Below are 24531 nucleotides of genomic sequence, written 5' to 3' on the forward strand. Positions count from 1 at the left end.
CTTGTTCTATGCCTGTCTCATCACTGTATTTGGGAGGCACATAACTTGTTTGGTTTCACAGGTCCACAGCTGGAGAGGAATTTTGCAACAAGATGAATGTAGCTTGAGTATCACAAATCTCTGATTTAGATGGTATTTACAATCGACTTTGCAATTTAGAGTTGATGTTGAAATGAATTAAGACTTTTGGGGTTGTTGGGATGGAAAGAATGTATTAAAAAAAGAATGTATTTTAAAAGTGAGAAAGTCATGAATTTTGGGGGGCTAGAGGTGGAATGTTATAGACTGAATGTTTGTGTCCTTCAAAAGTTCATATGTTGAAGTCTTAACCCCACTGTGATGGTTTTAGGAGGTGAGGAGCCTTTGGCGGGGGTTCTTAGGTCATGAGGATGGAGCCGTCATGGATAGAGATTAGTGCCATTATAAGAAGAGACACAAGAGTATGCATTTTTTTTCTCTCTCTCTGCTATCTGCCAAAAGAAGACAGTTAACTGCAAACCAGGAAGCAGGCTCTCACCAGGCACTAGCTCTGCCGACTCCTTGATCTTGGACTTCCCAGTATCCAGAACTGTTAGAAATAAATGCTTATTGACCTGGTATGTTTATTATAGCAGTCCAAACTGACAAGACAGACCAGGATCCAAAATGTACAAAGAACTGTTAAAATGCAACAATAAGAAAATTGGGCAGGGCCCGGTGCCTCACACCTGTAATCCCAACAATTTGGCAGACAGAGGTGGGCCGATCACCTGAGGAGTTTGAGACCAGCCTGGTCAACATGGTGAAACCCCGTCTCTACTAAAAATACAAAAATTAGCCAGGTGTGGTGGCACATGCCTGTAATCTCAGATACTTGGGAGGCTGAGGCAGAAGAATCGCTTGAACCTGGGAGACAGAGGTTGCAGTGAGCCAAGATCATGCCATTGTACTCCAGCCTGGGTAGCAGAGTGAGAATCCATCTCCAAACAAAAAAAAAAAAAAAAAAAAAGAAGAAAATTGAAAACCCAATTATAAAATGAACAAAAGTTCTGAACTAATACCTCACTAAAGACATATGGATGACAAATCAATATATGAAAATGCTCAAGGTCGTATATCACTAGGGAATTGCAAATTAAAACAACAATGAGATATCACCACGTGCTTATAAAAATGGGTAAAATCCAAAGCACTGACAACACTAAATGTTGGCAAGTATGTGGAACAACAGGAACTCTCATGTATTGCTGATGGGAATACAAAAATAGTATACCCACTTGGAGGACAGTTTGGCAGTTTCTTACAAAAGTAACTATATTCTCATCGTATGATCCGGCAGCTGTACTCCTCTGTATTTACCCAAACCTGGACAAGCTACATAGTATATAATTCTAACTATTTGATATTTTGTAAAAGACAAAATTATGGAGATGGTAAAAAGATCACTGGTTGCCAGAAGTTCAGAGGGAGGAAAAGAAAGACGAATAGCGGAGCACAGAGGACATTTAAGGCAGTGGAACTATTTTGTATGATACTGCAATGGTGGATACACGTTATTGCACATTTTTCAAAGTTCGTAGAATGTACAGTGCAAGGAATGAACTCTAATGTAAAGTATGGGTTTTGATTAATAATAATGCATTAACATTTGTTAATCAGCTGTAACAAATCTACCATACTTTGCAAGATGTTAATGACAGTGAACCCACAGGAGGGATGAGGAGAAGAAGCATATGGGAACCATTTGCACTTTCCACTCATTTTTTCTATACATCTAAAACTGCTCTAAAAGAAGCCTATTAATTTAAAACTTCCAAATGATGATTATCAAGAGTAGAATGAATAAATAAGGTGTAGTACATTTATATAATAGAATACTATGCAGCAATTAAAATGATCAAACAATATCTACGTTAGTGTCATGGATGACTATCACAAACATAATGTATAGATAAAGCCAGATGCAAAAGTATACTTACTATGTAATTCCAATTATGTAAAATCCAGAAATCAGATGAAACAGGTTCTGGTGTCCTGTTGGACACAACAATGGTGGTGTAGCTCGATGAACAAACACTCCTGTAGATAATGGTGATAAAATGTGGACAAATAATATGTCTGTATCTATAGTCATATCTATGTATCTATGCAGAGAGCTGTATCTGTATATATTATATATATGAAATTCTATCTTATATATGAAATTATATATTACATATATAATTTTATGTAATTATATATTATGATTGTTATATATTAAATATAATTTATATATATAATATATAATTGCTTTTTGATCTCCAAAAAACAGATAAAATTGTGAAGGAGTCTAAACTTGAGTGATGAGAATTAAAACAGAAAATATTTACAAATTTGAATTTTTGCTTCAGAATACTTCACAATCTATATGTGGTCCAGGCAGGCAGAAAACCAGAGTCTTACTTGTTGTGTCAGAGGATTTTTGGGTCATGCTGGGGGTTTAGGGGAGATATTTTGGAGGGGAGGAACCACAGAGGGGTGAATCCCAAAATATGTATGTTAAGTTGCCTGCAAATGATTGGTGAATCTTTGAGCTACATATATGCAGGGCAGAACCCAGGGGCCAAGCATAAAAACAATCGTTGGACTCTGAATGAACCGAATGAGGATTTCAGTTGTGCCCACTGTAGGAAAGATGGAGATTGGGGTTTGAGTCCAGCCAAGTTAATTCACTGTTAGAAAAAGATCAATCCTATTCAAAAAAATACAGCAGAATCCAGTCTCTGTGGCTGTCATTCATAGGGTCTAGCACACACTTAAAAAAATCAGGAGATGTATGAAGCTACAGGAAAATGTAATCCATACACAAGACAGTAAGCAGGCAGTAGAAACTAATCTCAAAATGTCCCAAGATGTTGTAATTAGCAGACAAGGCTTTGAAAGCAGCTATTATAAATATGTTCATGGGGGTCAAGAAAAATGCTTTCAGAATAAATGAACAAAGTCAGTAGAGAAATGGAAAGGATAAAAAGAACCAAATAGACAAAGAGTTTCAGATTTGCAAGATAAAAGGAGTTCTGGAGATTGGTTACACAATGTAGGTGACAGTATAGGGGACAGTGTGGAGTCACATTGTAGGGGAGAGTGTGGGAGACAGTGTAGGGGACCATATGTGTGAGTCACATGTGGAGGACAGGTTGGGGAAAAATTTAGGGGACAAGATGGGTAATAGTGTGGGATCAATGTGGGTGAGAGTCTAGTGCTTACTACCCTCCCTAGAATTTCCAACACTATGCTTGATGGAAGTGACAAAAGCAGGCACCTTTGTTTTGTTCCTGCACACCATAGCTCAAATGTGAGTTTATTCCAGGGACAAGGGTAGGATCCTTTTCATCTTTATTGCCACCACACAGAATCGAGGGCAAGAGTTTAGTTTGAAGTTGGAGTGTCTGGGTTCTAATCAGAGCTGAATCACTGCATCACATCTTAGCTGTGTGTCCTTGGACAAGTTAATTGCATTCACTTGTCTCGGCTTCCTTATCTTTAAAATGAAAATAATAATAATAGTACTTACCTCAAAGAGTTCTGATGTCTCAAAGTATTTAACGTAGGTTAAGTATTCAGAACAGTGCATTGCACAAAATCAGTACCACAGAAGTATTTGTTACTGTTAGAACACATATGCAGCTGGTGTTTTTTAGGTATTATTCAAACTAATAAATATTTCAAGCCAAAATAGAATGCAGATGATTTCCCCAACTTTGTTATCAAATTCATGGGAATCGTTCTAACAGTTGAAAATTTTAGGTCTGGTGAAAGATTAATACTTTATCATTAGTTATTTGTGGGGAAATGTTTTGGAAGACATGAAATTGTCACCCCTCAAATTGTGTTTGATGTGTTGGGTAGACCCTCTGTCTAGTGTCCTGGGAGCTAAATCATTGTCTTGTTCATTACAGATCTCCATTTTATTTGATTTAATATATATTGTTTCATATATAACAAATATTTATTGCATGTTGGTTACCGGCATTGTGCAGACCTCTGACAGGTGGGCATTATAAGCCTCAGGGTGAGGTGTACAAAATAAATATTGTTTCTTCTCTCATGGAGTTTATATATCAACTATGCATGTTACTTATTTATCTGTATTTCTATTTTGCAGAAGTTTCTGGGACAACTTAACTTTAAGTATTTGCTTTTCCTAAAGGGAATGAGATAATAAACTTTTAAATTCCAAAAAAAACCACATACTTCCAGTGATTCTATCAATGTAATAATAAAATGTATGTAAAGTAAAAACATAGATAATTACATATAATAAAATATTGATAAATTTTGACCCTGTATTTAGGCTGAGGGAACCAAGGAATGTTCGATTTTGCCTAAGAAGCAGCCTAGCTTTGAGGAAATTCTGTTTTGGTGACTTTTTCCTCTTCAGACATGCATGGGTGTGTGATAGACATTACTGCTGTGCACTCCTCTTTGGTCCCCGTTCCCCTGCTGGAGCACACTCTGGGGGACGGTGATGTCCTGACTGCTTGAAGTTAGATGTGTCCATGTGACTTGCTCTGGTGAGAAAACCTTGCAACTCAAGGTTTTACCAAATGCCTGAAGGACACCCACCAGCTCTGCTCTTTCCCTGCTGGGCAAATGCAGAAATCCGTTCATGCTGAGAGCAAAGCTTCTTTAGTCTGGGTCCCAGAGTAACTACTGAGCAGAGACTCACCCTCCATCCCTCCACCCTAGCTACTACTACCCCACACCCACATCAGACATGAACATAAGTGAAGAATAAACCCTTACTGCTTCAGGCACTAAGATTTGGGACATTTTTGGTGACCACTGCCAACCTAGCCTATCCTGAGTGGCGCAGTGAGCAACTCCAGCTCCTGACTGGTGCTGACTTTCCAAAAGAGCAAAGGAGCCTTCCAAATATCTAATGCCTCTACTATGACAGATCTCCATGCTGCTGCCACTTTCAATGGACATTGAAACTCTTTTAGAACAGAAAGGCGACATTGTAGGGCAGATTATATGAAATGCCTGGAGAATGAATTCCTTCTGTGATTTCTAAAGACTGTTTGTATTTAGTGCCAAATATCTGGATGACAAATGAAAAATTCAATCAAACATCTATGTGTTCTCACATAAATTCTGGTTTGATATCAGACAAAACATCTGGTTTATTGCTGAGACTGGAAACTGCCCACTGGGCATTTAGCATTGTCCACAAATAGGCCTAAAGTCAAGGATACAGTCTGAGTTTGGACACAGAAATACTCTATTTGGTGAAGGCAACCGGAGACAGACTTACACAGAAGCAAACTAGATATTTGGTTAAATGTTTTATAGCTCCAGAAATGGGAGAAGATTCTTCTTGTCCCAAAAGATAGCCGTTAAAAAATCCACTGGTTTTTGTTTGGGTTTTTTTGGTGTCTGTGTGTGTGTGTGTGTGTGTTTTAACCTGGGAAGGACAGCTTTTATTTTATTTTATTTTAAATTTTTTATTTCCATAGGTTATTGAGGAAAAGGTGGTGTTTGGTTACATGAGTAAGTTCTTTAGTGGTGATTTGTGAGATTTTGGTGCACCCAATACCTGAGCGTGTACATTGAACCCAAATTGTAATCTTTTATCCATCACCCTCTTCCCACCTTTTTCTCCTGAGTCCCCAAAGTCCATTGTATTATTCTTATGCCTTTGCATCCTCATAGCTTAGCTCCCACTTATGAGTGAGAACATACAATGTTTGGTTTTCCATTCTTGAGTTACTTAACTTAGAATAATATTCTCCAATCTCATCCAGGTTGCTGCAAATACCATCCATTCATTCCTAAAAAATCCACTGTTAGTAATAGACCCCTTTGTATTTTGAAAACAAAATTTCTCTTTTAAAGTACAAATATGGCTGAGAGGTGTCACAATATTTTATCATTAGATACTTGAAAATCCCTGAAGAAGAAGGTGTTTAGGTAAGCTAGGGAAGGTTGTAAACTAGGAACCGAGATAATTAGAGAAAATATGAGAAAGGAAGAGGCAATTTCAGAGAATGGAAAAAAACTACTCAAATTAAGAAACAGAGATCTCCCAAAGCTCTTTTCTTTTATGAAAAGAAAATGAAAGTTTATTTTTTCTCCTCCTAAAATGAGATTTTAATTTAAAAAGTTACAAATGGATTCTAGAATTACACACACACACACAGAGCCTTTTTCATAATCAAAGACACTGTATGTAAACTATGAATAAGAAAGTTGATCGACACTACTTTTGAAAAAAAAAACATTGACTTTTACATATTTTACTTGGGCCACTTTTCCACATTAAATAATACTTTGGGGCTAGCCAATAACTTCTACTTTTTAATGCTATTTTTCCAGGAATTGATAAATTTAGAGAGTCAGTGTCTGTAATGATGGCTCCATTTCTCTTCTCTAAAGCAGGGAGGCCAGGCCTGCTTCACAACTGCCCGTCAGTCTTGTGTCTGCCTGAGGTCATCTGCTTTTGTTCTGGGAAATGTTGCTGCTTCATTGCTGTTGGCCACACAATAGGATCACAAAATACTTCAAGGTCGTGTACAGTGTCCTCTGGAACCAAGTGGAGGAAACTCGGTTTCCTGCTAGAATCAGTGAAGCTTCTGGTACAAAAGGTCACTATTGGCTACAACCTCTTGTGTGGCTCTGGAGCTCATGGAGGAAAATGGGCCAAGCAGACAAGGGTGTGGAGCAGGACTTGGCCCCATGCTGATGAATAATCATGACTTACATGTCACAGATTTTTATCTAATGGAAGCATAAAGGATTTTAAATCCCCATACTCCCATCAACCACTATGCAGCTAATTGAAGCTTAAAATGCTGGGCATTGTTCCTACTGTTTCTATTGTAGCCTAGGAGGGACATTCAATAGAAAACATGTAGAAATTTCTGGGTGGAGATAACATTTCAATTCACTTGATTATAATCAGATGCCTGCATCTAACATTCCTTCCTTAAATCATTGACAATGAATGATAGTTTTACATTATGCTTCGCAATGCAGTTCATCCAGTCTCATCATTGTTAATAAGTATTAAAACTCCCAAAGACCTGTTCCCTCTCTTTCTACCCCAGTGTTTTGTTTTTATAAGTAAACCACTGCTGCCTGTTGAGGTAAGCTAATAATAAATATTTTACTATAGGCAGTAATCTTTTCTTCGTTTTTGTAGTGTGAACCCAAAAGTATCTGAGGCAGGACTCAATCAATTTAGAAAGTTTATTTTGCCAAGGTTAAGGACACACCTGTGACACAGACTCAGGAGGTCCTGATGACATGTGCCCAAGGTGGTAGGGTTACAGCTTGCTTTTATACATTTTAGGGAGACACAAGTCATCAATCAATACATATAAGACGTACATTGGTTTGACCTGGAAAGGTAGGACAACCCAAAGCATGAGGAGGTAGGGGTGGGGGTTCCAGGTCCTGGATAGATTTTAAAATTTTCTGATTGGTAATTGGTTGAAGGAATTATTATCAATAGAAAGGAATGTCTGAGTTATGATAAGGGGTTGTGGAGATCAAGGCTGTATTATGCAGATGAAGCCTCCAGGTAGTAGGCTTCAGAGAGAATAGACTGTAAATGTTTATCAGACTTAAGGTCGGTGTTGTTAATGCTAGTCCAGTTTTTCCTGAATTCCAAAAGGGAGGAAAGTTTAATGAGGCATGTCTGACCCCTACTTCCTATCATGGCTTGAATTAGTTTTTCAGATTAACTTTGGAGTGCCCTGGGCAAAAGGAGGGGTCCATTCAGATGGTTGAGGGGCTTAGAATTTTATTTTTGGTTTATATTCATGAAAAAAAAAATCCATTTCCCCTATGTCATGAATGTCCTGTTATTTCTGATTTCCAAACTTCAGCGGTGCTGTCACTGGTATTGACCGTTTGACTTTCTGCCTGTGTTGGAGGAGGCAGCCTTCCCTGGGCTTCTTGAGTTCCTACATGTCTCGCTGGGTGAGCCAAGACTGCAAGGCCCTGATACTCAGGCCATTGCTCACACTTGTTTATGCAGCTGGTTACCTGCAAGATGAGGTAATGTATCTGCCTTCAACAAAGATCAGGCTGCTTGTGGGAAAAGCAGTGGGTTCCCCAAACTCCACTGCTGCTTGCTGTGCTGTAAATCACAAAATCCTTCATTTCTGACCCGGGATCTTGTATCTTCTGCTACACTTCCGGGAAAGCATTACAGGTTCATTCTATAGCTTATAAGTGAAATAAATAAAATCTAGACTTGATAGACTATACTATCTGGAGTTCTTTAATATACATGCATTTTCCCCCTAAATAGATAAGCCTCTTGAGATAAAGAGTCTGAGACCTCTTTGCATTCTCATTGGTAAACATATCATAAATATTCAGTAAATGTTCATGGGTCACAATGACAAGATCAATTTATACCATGACAGAGTGAAATTTTGATATCAAGACAACAAAGAAATCATTGCCGCAACTTGCAATGCCGTAATAGAATGCCATGTGTTGCTCACTTCTTACTCTTCTTAACTCATAAAGTGGATGCTACCATTTTAAGGAGAGGTTTCTCTGTAGGAGACAGTTGTAAAGAATTAGACTATAATAAAGATATGCTAAGAATATTGCATACATGGTTACTCCACCCTTCTGTTCCCATCCCAGTGACAAATAGCTTCAGGCAGAACAATCATTTGCCATGAAGAAGAAAAGCTCACTTCAGAGAAAATTAAAAGAAATGAACAGAGCTGCTTCTTCTCTATATTAGTACAACAGCAAATGTTTCTCTCCCCCTTTACCATTTTCTGAGAAGGGAGTGGCAACTTTCTTTGAACTAAAAACCATCCAGTGGCTGTTAAAGGAGCCCAGTAGGTGCAAAGTTTCTCTGAGTAATAAATTACTTTATCTTTTTGAGGTTGAAAACACTCATTTCTCTATCGAGTAAATATATGAACTAATTTTCTTATTTAAACAGACAAATTTACAATACTAAATGATGCAATAACATACCTGTGTTATACTGACATTTCCAGGGAGATGACTCACTGGTGTGGCCATCATGGGAATTTGCCTGTCAGAGCAGGGAGCGTAATTGACCAAGAGATCTTCTACCTGGCTCTGAAATCCATCACCACATCTGCACCACAGCCACACTTCCCATGTGCTGCTCTCCATCAGTGAATGAGTATGACAAAAAAATCCCAAATTCCTGGGACATGTGGGACTCCTCTGATGGGTGACTTTGGTCGAAGACTCCCCAACAGCCTTGTGGAACTTTCTTTGCAAGCACACATAAGTCTAAGATGCTTTAGACTTCTTGATTTGTCACTTGGGGGAAGGTCTGTGTTTTGTGGATATGTAGGTCCCTTCCCTTTCAAAGAAACCAGTTAGTGCCTAGATCATGTTACATACTCAATGTGTGTTAATTGAGCTGAATGTCAACTGCTTTCTCCATTGCTGATTATTCAATGGGGAGCTCAAGTGAGAGTCCACCAGTGGGGATTGCTTTAGCTCTTTTGCCTTTTCTTGACTGCCAACAAATATTATAATACTATGTAATTTTCTGTACAAGTACTTTTTTAAAAGGCAAACAATAATGATTTAAGATTCGTCAACTGAGTTGTTTGAACTTAAAAGTATAACTGCAGGCTCTGAGCACAGAAACAGATATCACCTATGAGTTTTCCCTTGGGTTCCATCCAAAGGGAATACTGAACTCCACATTCCATTCTCCTTCTCAATATGTTGCAGCATTTTCTACATTATCTTAGCAACTTTCCCCTCATACTCAACTTATTAGGAACCATCGGGATGATTTGTGTTTTTGTGTTAGAAAATTACCTTTTCCTCCCCTGGGATTCACATCAGTTGCCCCTGTCTTCACAAGCCTTCTGCTAAAGGCATGAAACTGTTGGAGATTTAATGCCTAGACTCCTTTGAAGTAAGAGCAGAGACCAGGTCTTGTCCTTTCATGCTGACATCTATAAAGCTATTACGGGAAAAGAAAGACTTACGGCTGCTGCCAAATTCTGTTAGCCTCCCGCCCTTCTCTCTTGCCTGCATCTGTGTTTTAAATTGCACTGGATATACACAAGCAGACTAGAGAATTTATCTGCATGCAACAGTGTCTCAAATTTTAAAGCTTCCTAAAAGCAGCATATAAAATATTGTTTTTTTTAAAAACATCTTGATGCAACTTCCTATAAACAAATTCAACTGTATTTAGTTGCTAGTTTCTATAGAATTATTTAAATTGGCAAACCCTCCGAATTCTGGTAGAGTGGTGAGTTTTGGTGAGAAACTTTTGGCCATAAGGTGAGGCAAGGCTGAACATAGGCCTCACTGTGTCTTCTTTATTCCTGCAAAATATGTTACCTCTTTGTTGGATATATATAATTGTACTAGATGTAATTGACTATGTTTTGACCTTAATTTTAAAGTCATGGCAACAGAAACTCTCTAGTCTTAGGGCAATTTACAATGTTTCATATGAGAAATTTGGCAGCTCCTCAAGCACTGGGAGTAAAAAGACTCAGCAAATATTCTGAGGTTCCTCTTGGGCTCATTTGTCTCTGTATGGCTATATATATGGTGCCTTATGGGGCCATCTCCACCAGCATTTTTCATCATGAGGATGCAGAGAATGGTCAGTGGGGTTTACAGCCTCCATGTGTAGCCAGGTAAAAAGCATAACAGCCGCCCCTCTGCTTTCAGATCCCCTAAATATGGGATTCTATCCCTTCCTCTTGCTGTGAATCTGTCTGGGAGGTAAGCATAGATTTTTCTCTAGAGTCTGTCTTATCTAAACTCTCCTCTCTAATTCCCTTCCTTTATTCGGCTGGAAGCATTTTATGAAGTATGGAGAAGCAGTGTGTTGTAGATGACAGGAAATACAAGTTTTACCTGATTGAAACTTCCATGTTTTTTCTCCTTTTACATAGGAATCTAGTATTCTGCATTAAAACATTAAAAGAAATATTAATTTTGTTCTCTACTTCTTTTTTATTATTCCAATTCAGAGAAAACATCGATACTCCATTGAATGGAGATAAATTTGTGTGTGTTTGGGGATTCTTGCAATATTCCACATGTCAGCATGCCACCTACATCAAGACATGATCTTCAAAAATAAATACGTAATTCATAACATACAAAAATTAACTCAAAACGGCTGAATGTGAATGATGGCTCATTCCTATAATCTCACCCCTTTGGGAAGCTGAGGTGGAAGGATCACTTGAGGCCTGGAGTTTGAGACCAGCCTGGACAATATAGCAAGACTCCATCTCTAAAAAAATTTTTCTTCTAAAAATTAGTCAGGTATGGTGTTGTTTGCCTGTAGTCCTAGCTACTCAGAACCCTGAGGCAGCAGGATCACTTTGAGGTTGCAGTGAGTTGTGATTGTGCCACTGCACTCCAGCATGGATGAGAGTGAAACCCTGTCTATTAAAAAATAATAGCTCATTATTATCAACTTACATGAAGTTAACAAACAATGGACCAACAATGGAAATGTAACAGCTAAAACCAGAAACTCTTAGAAGAAAACATAGGAGTAAATAAATCTTCATGACCTTAGATTTTGACAATGGATTTTTAGATCTGACATTAACAGCATAAGCAACAAAACAAAAAATCGATAAATTAAAAACTTTTGTGCATCAAAAATCATTATCAAAAAAGTGAAACTATAACCTACAGAATGGGAGAAAATGTTTTCAAATTATTTATCTTATAAGGGTTTAATATCTAGAATATTTAAAGAACTCCCAAAACTCCACGATGGGAAGACAACCCGATTAAAAATGGGTAAAGGACTTGAATAGATATTTCTTGAAAGAATATATACAAATGGGCAATAAGTACATAAAAAGACCCTCAACATCACTAATTATTAGAAAAATGTAAAATCAAAACCACCATGAGATGCCAATTCACACCTACTAGGATGGCTATAACTTTAAAGAAATGGAAAATTATAAGTGTTGACAAGCATGTGAAACAATTGGAACCCTATGTTGCTAATGAGAATGTAAAATGGCATAGCTTTTGTGGAAAAGAGTTTGATGATTTCTCAAAAAGCTAAACATAGAATTGACATTAAGACGCACACATTTCACTCCTGGGTATGTACCCAAAAGAATTAAAGACAAGAACTCAGATACTTATATGCCCAATGTTTATTGCAACATGATTCACCATAGTCAAGAGGTGAGAAACAACCCAAATGACTATAAGCAGATAAATAAACCAAATTTTGTACATATGTAAAATGGAATATTATTCAGCTATAAAAAGGAATGAAGTTCTGATATATGCTACAACACAGATGAACCTTAAAAATATTATGCAAAGTGAAATAAGGCAGACACAAAAGGACAACTATTGCATGGTTCCACTTACATGAGATATCTAGAATAGGCAAGTTCTTTAAGGCAGAAAGTACATTAGAGGTTATCATGAGCTGGTATGAGGGAAAAATTGGGAGTTATTACTTAATGGTTACAGAATCTCTGTGTGGAGTAAAGAAAATGTTTTGGAAATACAGTAGATAGTGGTGATGGTTGCACAACATCATGGATGTAATTAACACCACTGAATTGTACACTTGAAAATGGGTAAAATGGCAGTAAGTACTAGATAAATAGGTGACTTCATTCACCTATACCAAGTAGACTAGCAGGATTTGAAAAGTGGGTTTGAGTTTTAGTTTAAGCCTAGCAGAAATGAGTATTTATTCCCAGAAAAATAATTTGGGAGTGATTTTTTGTTTTATGAGACAGGGTCTCATTTTGTCGCCCAGGCTGGAGTGCGATGGTGCAATCTCAGCTTATTGCAACCTCTGCCTCCCAGGCTCAAGCCATCCTCCCATCTCAGCCTCTGAAGTAGCTAGGACTACAGGCACGCACCACCATGCCCAGCAAATTTTTGTATTTTTTGTAGAGATGGGGTTTTGGCATGTTGCCTAGGCTGGTCTTGAACTCCTGACCTCAAGTGATCTGCCCACATTGGCCTCCCAAAGTACTGGGATTACAGGCATGAACCACCACACATAGTAAGAGTGATCGTAATAAGCAAAATGGAAACATCAGCACTTTGTAAGAACCAGGAGAGGAAAGAAGTATTTTATTCTTTGTATAGTAGGTTTCTTTTTTTTTATGATTTTTATTATTATTATTATACTTTAGGTTTTAGGGTACATGTGCACAATGTGCAGGTTAGTTACATATGTATACATGTGCCATGCTGGTGCGCTGTACCCACTAACTCGTCATTTAGCATTAGGTATATCTCCCAATGCTATCCCTCCCCCTGCCTCACACCTCACAACAGTCCCCAGAGTGTGATGTTCCCCTTCCTGTGTCCATGTGTTCTCATTGTTCAATTCCCACCTATGAGTGAGAATATCCGGTGTTTGGTTTTTTGTTCTTGCGATAGTTTACTGAGAATGATGATTTCCAATTTCATCCATGTCCCTACAAAGGACATGAACTCATCATTTTTTATGGCTGCATAGTATTCCATGGTATGTATGTGCCACATTTTCTTAATCCAGTCTATCATTGTTGGACATTTGGGTTGGTTCCAAGTCTTTGCTATTGTGAATGATGCCGCGATAAACATACGTGTGCATGTGTCTTTATAGCAGCATGATTTATAGTCCTTTGGGTATATACCCAGTAATGGGATGGCTGGGTCAAATGGAATTTCTAGTTCTAGATCCCTGAGGAATCGCCACACTGACTTCCACAATGGTTGAACTAGTTCACAGTCCCACCAACAGTGGAAAAGTGTTCCTATTTTCTCCACATTCTCTCCAGCACCTGTTGTTTCCTGACTTTTTAATGATTGCCATTTTAACTGGTGTGAGATGGTATCTCATTGTGGTTTTGATTTGCATTTCTCTGATGGCCAGTGATGGTGAGCATTTTTTCATGTGTTTTTTGGCTACATAAATGTCTTCTTTTGAAAAGTGTCTGTTCATGTCCTTCGCCCACTTTTTGATGGGGTTGTTTGTTTTTTTCTTGTAAATTTGTTGGAGTTCATTGTAGATTCTGGATATTACCCTTTGTCAGATGAGTAGGTTGCGAAAATTTTCTCCTATTTTGTAGGTTGCCTGTTCACTCTGATGGTAGTTTCTTTTGCTGTGCAGAAGCTCTTTAGTTTAATTAGATCCCATTTGTCAATTTTGGCTTTTGTTGCCATTGCTTTTGGTGTTTTAGACATGAAGTCCTTGCCCATGCCTATGTCCTGAATGGTAATTCCTAGGTTTTCTTTTAGGGTTTTTATGGTTTTAGGTCTAACGTTTAAGTCTTTAATCCATCTTGAATTAATTTTTGTATAAGGTGTAAGGAAGGGATCCAGTTTCAGCTTTCTACATATGGTTAGCCAGTTTTCCCAGCACCATTTATTAATAGGGAATCCTTTCCCCGTTGCTTGTTTTTGTCAGGTTTGTCAAAGATCAGATAGTGGTAGATATGCGGCATTATTTCTGAGGGCTCTGTTCTGTTCCATTGATCTATATCTCTGTTTTGGTACCAGTACCATGCTGTTTTGGTTACTGTAGCCTTGTAGTATAGTTTGAAGTCAGGTAGTGTGATGCCTCCAGCTTTGTTCTTTTGGCTTAGGATTGAGTTGGCGATGCGGGCTCTTTTTTGGTTCCATATGAACTTTAAAGTAGTTCTTTCCAATTCTGTGAAGAAAGTTGTTGGTAGCTTGATGGGGATGGCGTTGAATCTATAAATTACCTTGGGCAGTATGGCCATTTTCATGATATTGATTCTTCCTACCCATGAGCATGGAATGTTCTTTCATTTGTTTGTATCCTCTTTTATTTCCTTGAGCAGCGGTTCATAGTTCTCCTTGAAGAGGTCCTTCACATCCCTTGTAAGTTGGATTCCTAGGTATTTTATTCTCTTTGAAGCAATTGTGAATGGGAGTTCACTCATGATTTGGCTCTCTGTTTGTCTGTTATTGGTGTATAAGAATGCTTGTGATTTTTGTACATTGATTTTGTATCCTGAGACTTTGCTGAAGTTGCTTATCAGCTTAAGGAGATTTTGGGCTGAGACGATGGGGTTTTCTAGATATGCAATCATGTCGTCTGCAAACAGGGACAATTTGACTTCCTCTTTTCCTAATTGAATACCCTTTATTTCCTTCTCCTGCCTGATTACCTTGGCCAGAACTTCCAACACGATGTTGAATAGGAGTGGTGAGAGAGGTCATCCCCGTCTTGTGCCAGTTTTCAAAGGGAATGCTTCCAGTTTTTGCCCATTCAGTATGATATTGGCTGTGGGTTTGTCATAAATAGCTCTTATTATTTTGAGATACGTCCCATGAATACCTAATTTATTGAGAGTTTTTAGCATGAAGGGTTGTTGAATTTTGTCAAAGGCCTTTTCTGCATCTATTGAGATAATCATGTGGTTTTTGTCTTTGGTTCTGTTTATATGCTGGATTACATTTATTGATTTGCGTATATTGAACCAGCCTTGCATCCCAGGGATGAAGCCCACTTGATCATGGTGGATAAGCTTTTTGATGTGCTGCTGGATTCGGTTTGCCAGTATTTTATTGAGGATTTTTGCATCAATGTTCATCAAGGATATTGGTCTAAAATTCTCTTTTTTGGTTGTGTCTCTGCCAGGCTTTGGTATCAGGATGATGCTGGCCTCATAAAATGAGTTAGGGAGGATTCCCTCTTTTTCTATTGATTGGAATAGTTTCAGAAGGAATGGTACCAGTTCCTCCTTGTACCTCTGGTAGAATTCGGCTGTGAATCCATCTGGTCCTGGACTTTTTTTGGTTGATAAGCTATTAATTATTGCCTCAATTTCAGAGCCTGTTATTGGTCTATTCAGAGATTCAAATTCTTCCTGGTTTAGCCTTGGGAGAGTGTATGTGTTGAGGAATTTATCCATTTCTTCTAGATTCTCTAGCTTATTTGCATAGAGGTGTTTATAGTATTCTCTGATTGTGGCTTGTATTTCTGTGGGATCGGTGGTGATATCCTCTTTGTCATTTTTTATTGCGTCTATTTGATTCTTCTCTCTTTTCTTCCTTATTAGTCTTGCTAGCAGTCTATCAATTTTGTTGATCCTTTCAAAAAACCAGCTCCTGGATTCATTTAATTTTTGAAGGGTTTTTTGTGTCTCTGTTTCCTTCAGTTCTGCTCTGATTTTAGTTATTTCTTGCCTTCTGCTAGCTTTTGAATGTGTTTGCTCTTGCTTTTGTAGTTCTTTTAATTGTGATGTTAGGGTGTCAATTTTGGATCTTTCCTGCTTTCTCTTGTGGGCATTTAGTGCTATAAGTTTCCCTCTACACACTGCTTTGAATGCATCCCAGAGATTCTGGTATGTTGTGTCTTGGTTCTCGTTGGTTTCAAAGAACATCTTTATTTCTGCCTTCATTTCGTTATGTACCCAGTAGTCATTCAGGAGCAGGTTGTTCAGTTTCCACGTAGTTGAGTGGTTTTGAGTGAGACTCTTAATCCTGAGTTCTAGATTGATTGCACTGTGATCTGAGAGATAGTTTGTTATAATTTCTGTTCTTTTACATTTACTGAGGAGAGCTTTACTTCCAAGTATGTGGTCAATTTTGGAATAGGTGTGGTGTGGTGCTGAAAAAAATGTATATTCTGTTGATTTGGGGTGGAGAGTTCTGTAGATGTCTATTAGGTCCGCTTGGTGCAGAGCTGAGTTCAATTCCTGGGTATCCTTGTTGACTTTCTGTCTCGTTGATCTGTCTAATGTTGACAGTGGGGTGTTAAAGTCTCCCATTATTAATGTGTGGGAGTCTAAGTCTCTTTGTAGGTCACTCAGGACTTGCTTTATGAATCTGGGTGCTCCTGTATTGGGTGCATATATATTTAGGATAGTTAGCTCTTCTTGTTGAATTCATCCATTTACCATTATGTAATGGCCTTCTTTGTCTCTTTTGATCTTTGTTGGTTTAAAGTCTGTTTTATCAGAGACTAGGATTGCAACCCCTGCCTTTTTTTGTTTTCCATTTGCTTGGTAGATCTTCCTCCATCCTTTTATTTTGAGCTTATGTGTGTCTTTGCACGTGAGATGGGTTTCCTGAATACAGCACACTGACGGGTCTTGACTCTTTGCCAGTCTGTGTCTTTTCATTGGAGCATTTAGTCCATTTACATTTAAACTTAATATTGTTATGTGTGAATTTGATCCTGTCATTATGATGTTAGCTGGCTATTTTGCTCGTTAGTTGATGCAGTCTCTTCCTAGTCTCGATGGTCTTTACATTTTGGCATGATTTTGCAGTGGCTGGTACCGGTTGTGCCTTTCCATGTTTAGCGCTTCCTTCAGGAGCTCTTTTAGGGCAGGCCTGGTGGTGACAAAATCTCTCAGCATTTGCTTGTCTGTAAAGTATTTTATTTCTCCTTCACTTATGAAGCTTAGTTTGGTTGGATATGAAATTCTGGGTTGAAAATTCTTTTCTTTAAGAATGTTGAATATTGGCCCCCACTCTCTTCTGGCTTGTAGAGTTTCTGCCGAGAGATCTGGTGTTAGTCTGATGGGCTTCCCTTTGAGGGTAACCCGACCTTTCCCTCTGGCTCCCCTTAACATTTTTTCCTTCATTTCAACTTTGGTGAATCTGACAATTATGTGTCTTGGAGTTGCTCTTCTCGAGGAGTATCTTTGTGGCGTTCTCTGTATTTCCTGAATCTGAATGTTGGCCTGCCTTGCTAGATTGGGGAAGTTCTCCTGGATAATATCCTGCAGAGTGTTTTCCAACTTGGTTCCATTCTCCCTGTCACTTTCAGGTACACCAATCGACGTAGATTTGGTCTTTTCACATAGTCCCATATTTCTTGGAGGCTTTGCTCATTTCTTTTTATTCTTTTTTCTCTAAACTTCCCTTCTCGCTTCATTTCATTCATTTCATCTTCCATTGCTCATACCCTTTCTTCCATTTGATCACATTGGCTCCTGAGTCTTCTGCATTCTTCACGTAGTTCTCGAGCCTTGGTTTTCAGCTCCATCAGCTCCTTTAAGCACTTCTCTGTATTGGTTATTCTAGTTATACATTCTTCTAAATTTTTTTCAAAGTTTTCAACTTCTTTGCCTTTGGTTTGAATATCCTCCCGTAGCTCAGAGTAATTTTATCGTCAGAAGCCTTCTTCTCTCAGCTCGTCAAAGTCATTCTCCGTCCAGCTTTGTTCCGTTGCTGGTGAGGAACTGTGTTCCTCTGGAGGAGGAGAGGCGCTATGCTTTTTAGAGTTTCCAGTTTTTCTGCTCTGTTTTTTCCCCATCTTTGTGGTTTTATCTACTTTTGGTCTTTGATGATGGTGATGTACAGATGGGTTTTTGGTGTGGATGTCCTTTCTGTTTGTTAGTTTTCCTTCTAACAGACAGGACCCTCTGCTGCAGGTCTGTTGGAGTGCCCGGCCAGCTGTGTGAGGTGTCAGTCTGCCCCTGCTGTGGGCTGCCTCCCAGTTAGTCTGCTCGGGGGTCAGGAGTCAGGGACCCACTTGAGGAGGCAGTCTGCCCGTTTTGAGATCTCCAGCTGCATGCTGGGAGAACCTCTGCTCTCTTCAAAGCTCAGATGGAAATGCAGAAATCACCCATCTTCTGCGTCACTCACGCTGGGAGCTGTAGACCGGAGCTGTTCCTATTCGGCCATCTTGGCTCCTCTGTTTAGTAGGTTTCTGTTCTTAGAAGAGACTTCTTTGAAAGAGGCCTAGAAGGCTCACTTGAGCCCTGTTGATATGGACAGCTGATTAAGATATGCACACCAGAGGGTACTTGGGATGATGCAAGGTTTCTATTAACTTCATGTAAGTTATTCTATAGGAAAAGTTTTAAATCCCTTTACAAATGTTTATGTACACTTTTATTAGATTCTAAATCTTATTGTCTTTGTTAACAAGTCAATATTCATAAAATATAATAGCTCTCATGGAGGCAAAAATCTTAGATCAAGTTTTCTTCCTTTTCTTTCTGTATGAAATCGGTGACAGGATCTACTTCTACTTTCAAGTAACTACTTTGTGTTTAGATGACCATTCAGATTAGGACTAAAACTTCATAAATCTATAATACCTTTCCTCAGGGAAATTTGAAATCCTTGGATTTGTTTCAATTTGTCTTGTAATCATAACCTTGGGGGAGGATAGGGAAGGCAATGGAAGTGGGAGAAGTAGTAAGAAATAGCCAATAGCTAAGATTTTTCTCAGCCTATATGGCAATTGATCAGACATTTAAAAAATCTCTGGGACTGTGCTTCTTGGTGCTAACAAATCCTTATTTGCCATTTGCAATAACATTCTTGCTGGAAAAAAGAAATTATAAGTTCAGGTCTCAGTGATCACATAAAGGCCTCATAAATATAAAATGGTACATTAGAGATAAAAGTGTATGCAGAGAAACACATATAGGCACATCACAATGCTGGGTAGTCTCACAGGCCTGTCCTCCTGCCATGGTCTTGGAAAGGGGCATGATGAGGGTCTGAAGAAAAGAAAGGAAGAGAGACCTGCCAGGTAGGATAAAGTACTGATGATGTGAGAAATTGGGTGAACATATACAAAGGAAGGTGACTTTGATTAGTGTTAGGAGGAAAACAGCTAGGGTGATGGAGTAAACACACCTGATAGCAATAATTTAAGCATGCCCTGAGAATAACGCTGTATGGCAGATGCACCTGAATGTGTGTTCTGAGCTAGGGAATCTGGGAGTGACCAGCCTAGAGATTTGTCCCTTGTCTGTGATGAGCATCTTAGCCCCCAGCTTGTCCCATGGAACTCAGGCTGTATAGCAGACAGGCCAAATGTGTTTTGGGTCAAACAAAAGTTGCCAGGTGGAGGTCATTAAGAGGAGGATGGTAAGTGAAAATACCATGTATACTATATGCAGGTATGGTTTTCCTGCCCAGCTTGCTACCACTGGGCGTGAGGGTATCTTGTCCAGCTCACTGCCACTGGACTGTCTCCTCTGTACATAAGTTCCCAGTGAAACCCCACATTTTGTTTGCTGGCTCTGAGTCTCTTCTTCTGTCTCTTGAACCTGGTGCCTTCTCCATTGGGATTAATAGGAGTTCGGCAAAACAGGTGACATAAAAGAAGGACAGGTAAAGAAAAAAAAATGAGTACAAAAAAGTAGGGGCTCCTTGAAGATTGACATGGAATGGGTGGGAGTGGGCGCGGGTGCCCTTCTCACATGATCTCAAGTGGCCAGAGCATGGTGGTGTGCCGGGTTATGAGGGTCTTTTGCTCTTCAAGGCTGTTTCTTTGCTCTGACTTCTTCATAACATAATGACCCTCCTCACCCTCCAAAATCTATAGGTATTCATGTTATGTTGCTCTAGTTTCTGTTTCAAAATTGCTGAAAACCAATATGAGGGCTCCACTCTAGTCTAAGAAATCTAAAACACCTCAATACACAGGGATAAATAGCCTACATAGCAAGTCAAAAATTTTGAAGACATTTTGACTGTTGCAACCAAAACAACTTCTTCATTACAGGCAACTGACTAGTTAAACTATTGATTTAAATGATCTTCTAATAAGGTTATTAGAAGAATAGTGTTTTATGCTATAACAAGATGTCTTAGAAAAAAAAAAACTAAAAGAATGGTGTTTTATTCTTGATTCATCCATTCATTGACTTGAGTACATGGCTTGTAATATGCTATAACTTACTTTACCTAATGAGTGCTTAGTGACTTTTCTTTTTTTTTTCTTGTTTTATTATTATTATTATTATTATTATTATTATTATTATACTTTAGGCTCTATGGTACATGTGCGCAACGTGCAGGTAAGTTACATATGTATACATGTGCCATGCTGGTGTGCTGCACCCACCAACTCGTCATCTAGCATTAGGTATATCTCCCAATGCTATCCCTCCCCCCTCCCCCCATCCCACAACAGTCCCCGAAGTGTGATGTTCCCCTTCCTGTGTCCATGTGTTCTCATTGTTCAATTCCCACCTATGAGTGAGAATATCCGGTGTTTGGTTTTTTGTTCTTGCGATAGTTTACTGAGAATGATGATTTCCAATTTCATCCATGTCCCTACAAAGGACATGAACTCATCATTTTTTATGGCTGCATAGTATTCCATGGTGTATATGTGCCATATTTTCTTAATCCAGTCTATCATTGTTGGACATTTGGGTTGGTTCCAAGTCTTTGCTATTGTGAATAATGCCGCAATAAACATACGTGTGCATGTGTCTTTATAGCAGCATGATTTATAGTCCTTTGGGTATATACCCAGTAATGGGATGGCTGGGTCAAATGGAATTTCTAGTTCTAGATCCCTGAGGAATCGCCACACTGACTTCCACAATGGTTGAACTAGTTTACAGTCCCACCAACAGTGGAAAAGTGTTCCTATTTCTCCACATCCTCTCCAGCACCTGTTGTTTCCTGACTTTTTAATGATTGCCATTATAACTGGTGTGAGATGGTATCTCGTTGTGGTTTTGATTTGCATTTCTCTGATGGCCAGTGATGGTGAGCATTTTTTCATGTGTTTTTTGGCTGCATAAATGTCTTCTTTTGAGAAGTGTCTGTTCATGTCCTTCGCCCACTTTTAGATGGGGTTGTTTGTTTTTTTCTTGTAAATTTGTTTGAGTTCATTGTAGCTTCTGGATATTAGCCCTTTGTCAGATGAGTAGGTTGCAAAAATTTTCTCCCATTTTGTAGGTTGCCTCTTCACTCTGATGGTAGTTTCCTTTGCTGTGCAGAAGCTCTTTAGTTTAATTAGATCCCATTTGTCAATTTTGGCTTTTGTTGCCATTGCTTTTGGTGTTTTAGACATGAAGTCCTTGCCCATGCCTATGTCCTGAATGGTAATGCCTAGGTTTTCTTCTAGGGTTTTTATGGTTTTAGGTCTAACATTTAAGTCTTTAATCCATCTTGAATTGATTTTTGTATAAGGTGTAAGGAAGGGATCCAGTTTCAGCTTTCTACATATGGCTAGCCAGTTTTCCCAGCACCATTTATTTAATAGGGAATCCTTTCCCCATGTCTTGTTTTTGTCAGGTTTGTCAAAGATCAGATAGTTGTAGATATGCGGCATTATTTCTGATGGCTCTGTTCTGTTCCATTGATCTATATCTCTGTTTTGGTACCAGTACCATGCTGTTTTGGTTACTGTAGCCTTATAGTATAGTTTGAAGTCAGGTAGTGTGATGCCTCCAGCTTTGTTCTTTTGGCTTAGGATTGACTTGGCGATGTGGGCTCTTTTTTGGTTCCATATGAACTTTAAAGTAGTTTTTTCCAATTCTGTGAAGAAAGTCATTGGTAACTTGATGGGGATGGCATTGAATCTGTAAATTACCTTGGGAAGGATGGCCATTTTCATGATATTGATTCTTCCTACCCATGAGCATGGAATGTTCTTCCATTTGTTTGTATCCTCTTTTATTTCCTTGAGCAGTGGTTTGTAGTTCTCCTTGAAGAGGTCCTTCACATCCCTTGTAAGTTGGATTCCTAGGTATTTTATTCTCTTTGAAGCAATTGTGAATGGGAGTTCACTCATGATTTGGCTCTCTGTTTGTCTGTTATTGATGTATAAGAATGCTTGTGATTTTTGTACATTGATCTTGTATCCTGAGACTTTGCTGAAGTTGCTTATCAGCTTAAGGAGATTTTGGGCTGAGACAATGGGGTTTTCTAGATATACTATCATGTCATCTGCAAACAGGGACAATTTGACGTCCTCTTTTCCTACTTGAATACCCTTGATTTCCTTCTCCTGCCTAATTGCCCTGGCCAGAACTTCCAACACGATGTTGAATAGGAGTGGTGAGAGAGGGCATCCCTGTCTTGTGCCAGTTTTCAAAGGGAATGCTTCCAGTTTTTGCCCATTCAGTGTGATATTGGCTGTGGGTTTGTCATAAATAGCTCTTACTATTTTGAGATACGTCCCATCAATTCCTAATTTATTGAGAGTTTTTAGCATGAAGGGTTGTTGAATTTTGTCAAAGGCCTTTTCTGCATCTATTGAGATAATCATGTGGTTTTTGTCTTTGGTTCTGTTTATATGCTGGATTACATTTATTGATTTGCGTATATTGAACCAGCCTTGCATCCCAGGGATGAAGCCCACTTGATCATGGTGGATAAGCTTTTTGATGTGCTGCTGGATTCGGTTTGCCAGTATTTTATTGAGGATTTTTGCATCAATGTTCATGAAGGATATTGGTCTAAAATTCTCTTTTTTGGTTGTGTCTCTGCCAGGCTTTGGTATCAGGATGATGCTGGCCTCATAAAATGAGTTAGGGAGGATTCCCTCTTTTTCTATTGATTGGAATAGTTTCAGAAGGAATGGTACCAGCTCCTCCTGTACCTCTGGTAGAATTCGGCTGTGAATCCATCTGGTCCTGGACTTTTTTTGGTTGGTAAGCTATTGATTATTGCCACAATTTCAGCTCCTGTTATTGGTCTATTCAGAGATTCAACTTCTTCCTGGTTTAGTCTTGGGAGGGTGTATGTGTTGAGGAATTTATCCATTTCTTCTAGATTTTCTAGTTTATTTGCATAGAGGTGTTTGTAATATTCTCTGATGGTAGTTTGTATTTCTGTGGGATCGGTGGTGATATCCCTTTTATCATTTTTTATTGCATCTATTTGATTCTTCTCTCTTTTTTTCTTTATTAATCTTGCTATCGGTCTATCAATTTTGTTGATCCTTTCAAAAAACCAGCTCCTGGATTCATTTATTTTTTGAAGGGTTTTTTGTGTCTCTATTTCCTTCAGTTCTGCTCTGATTTTAGTTATTTCTTGCCTTCTGCTAGCTTTTGAATGTGTTTGCTCTTGCTTTTCTAGTTCTTTTAATTGTGATGTTAGGGTGTCAATTTTGGATCTTTCCTGCTTTCTCTTGTGGGCATTTAGTGCTATAAATTTCCCTCTACACACTGCTTTGAATGCATCCCAGAGATTCTGGTATGTTGTGTCTTGGTTCTCGTTGGTTTCAAAGAACATCTTTATTTCTGCCTTCATTTCGTTATGTACCCAGTAGTCATTCAGCAGCAGGTTGTTCAGTTTCCACGTAGTTGAGCGGTTTTGAGTGAGATTCTTAATCCTGAGTTCTAGCTTGATTGCACTGTGATCTGAGAGACAGTTTGTTACAATTTCTGTTCTTTTACATTTATTGAGGAGAGCTTTACTTCCAAGTATATGGTCAATTTTGGAATAGGTGTGGTGTGGTGCTGAAAAAAATGTATATTCTGTTGATTTGGGGTGGAGAGTTCTGTAGATGTCTATTAGGTCCGCTTGGTGCAGAGCTGAGTTCAATTCCTGGATATCCTTGTTGACTTTCTGTCTCGTTGATCTGTCTAATGTTGACAGTGGGGTGTTAAAGTCTCCCATTATTAATGTGTGGGAGTCTAAGTCTCTTTGTAGGTCACTCAGGACTTGCTTTATGAATCTGGGTGCTCCTGTATTGGGTGCATATATATTTAGGATAGTTAGCTCTTCTTGTTGAATTCATCCCTTTACCATTATGTAATGGCCTTCTTTGTCTCTTTTGATCTTTGTAGGTTTAAAGTCTGTTTTATCAGAGACTAGGATTGCAACCCCTGCCTTTTTTTG

This window comes from Pongo pygmaeus, chromosome 7 (genome assembly GCF_028885625.2).
Source record: "Pongo pygmaeus isolate AG05252 chromosome 7, NHGRI_mPonPyg2-v2.0_pri, whole genome shotgun sequence".
NCBI lineage: Eukaryota > Metazoa > Chordata > Mammalia > Primates > Hominidae > Pongo > Pongo pygmaeus.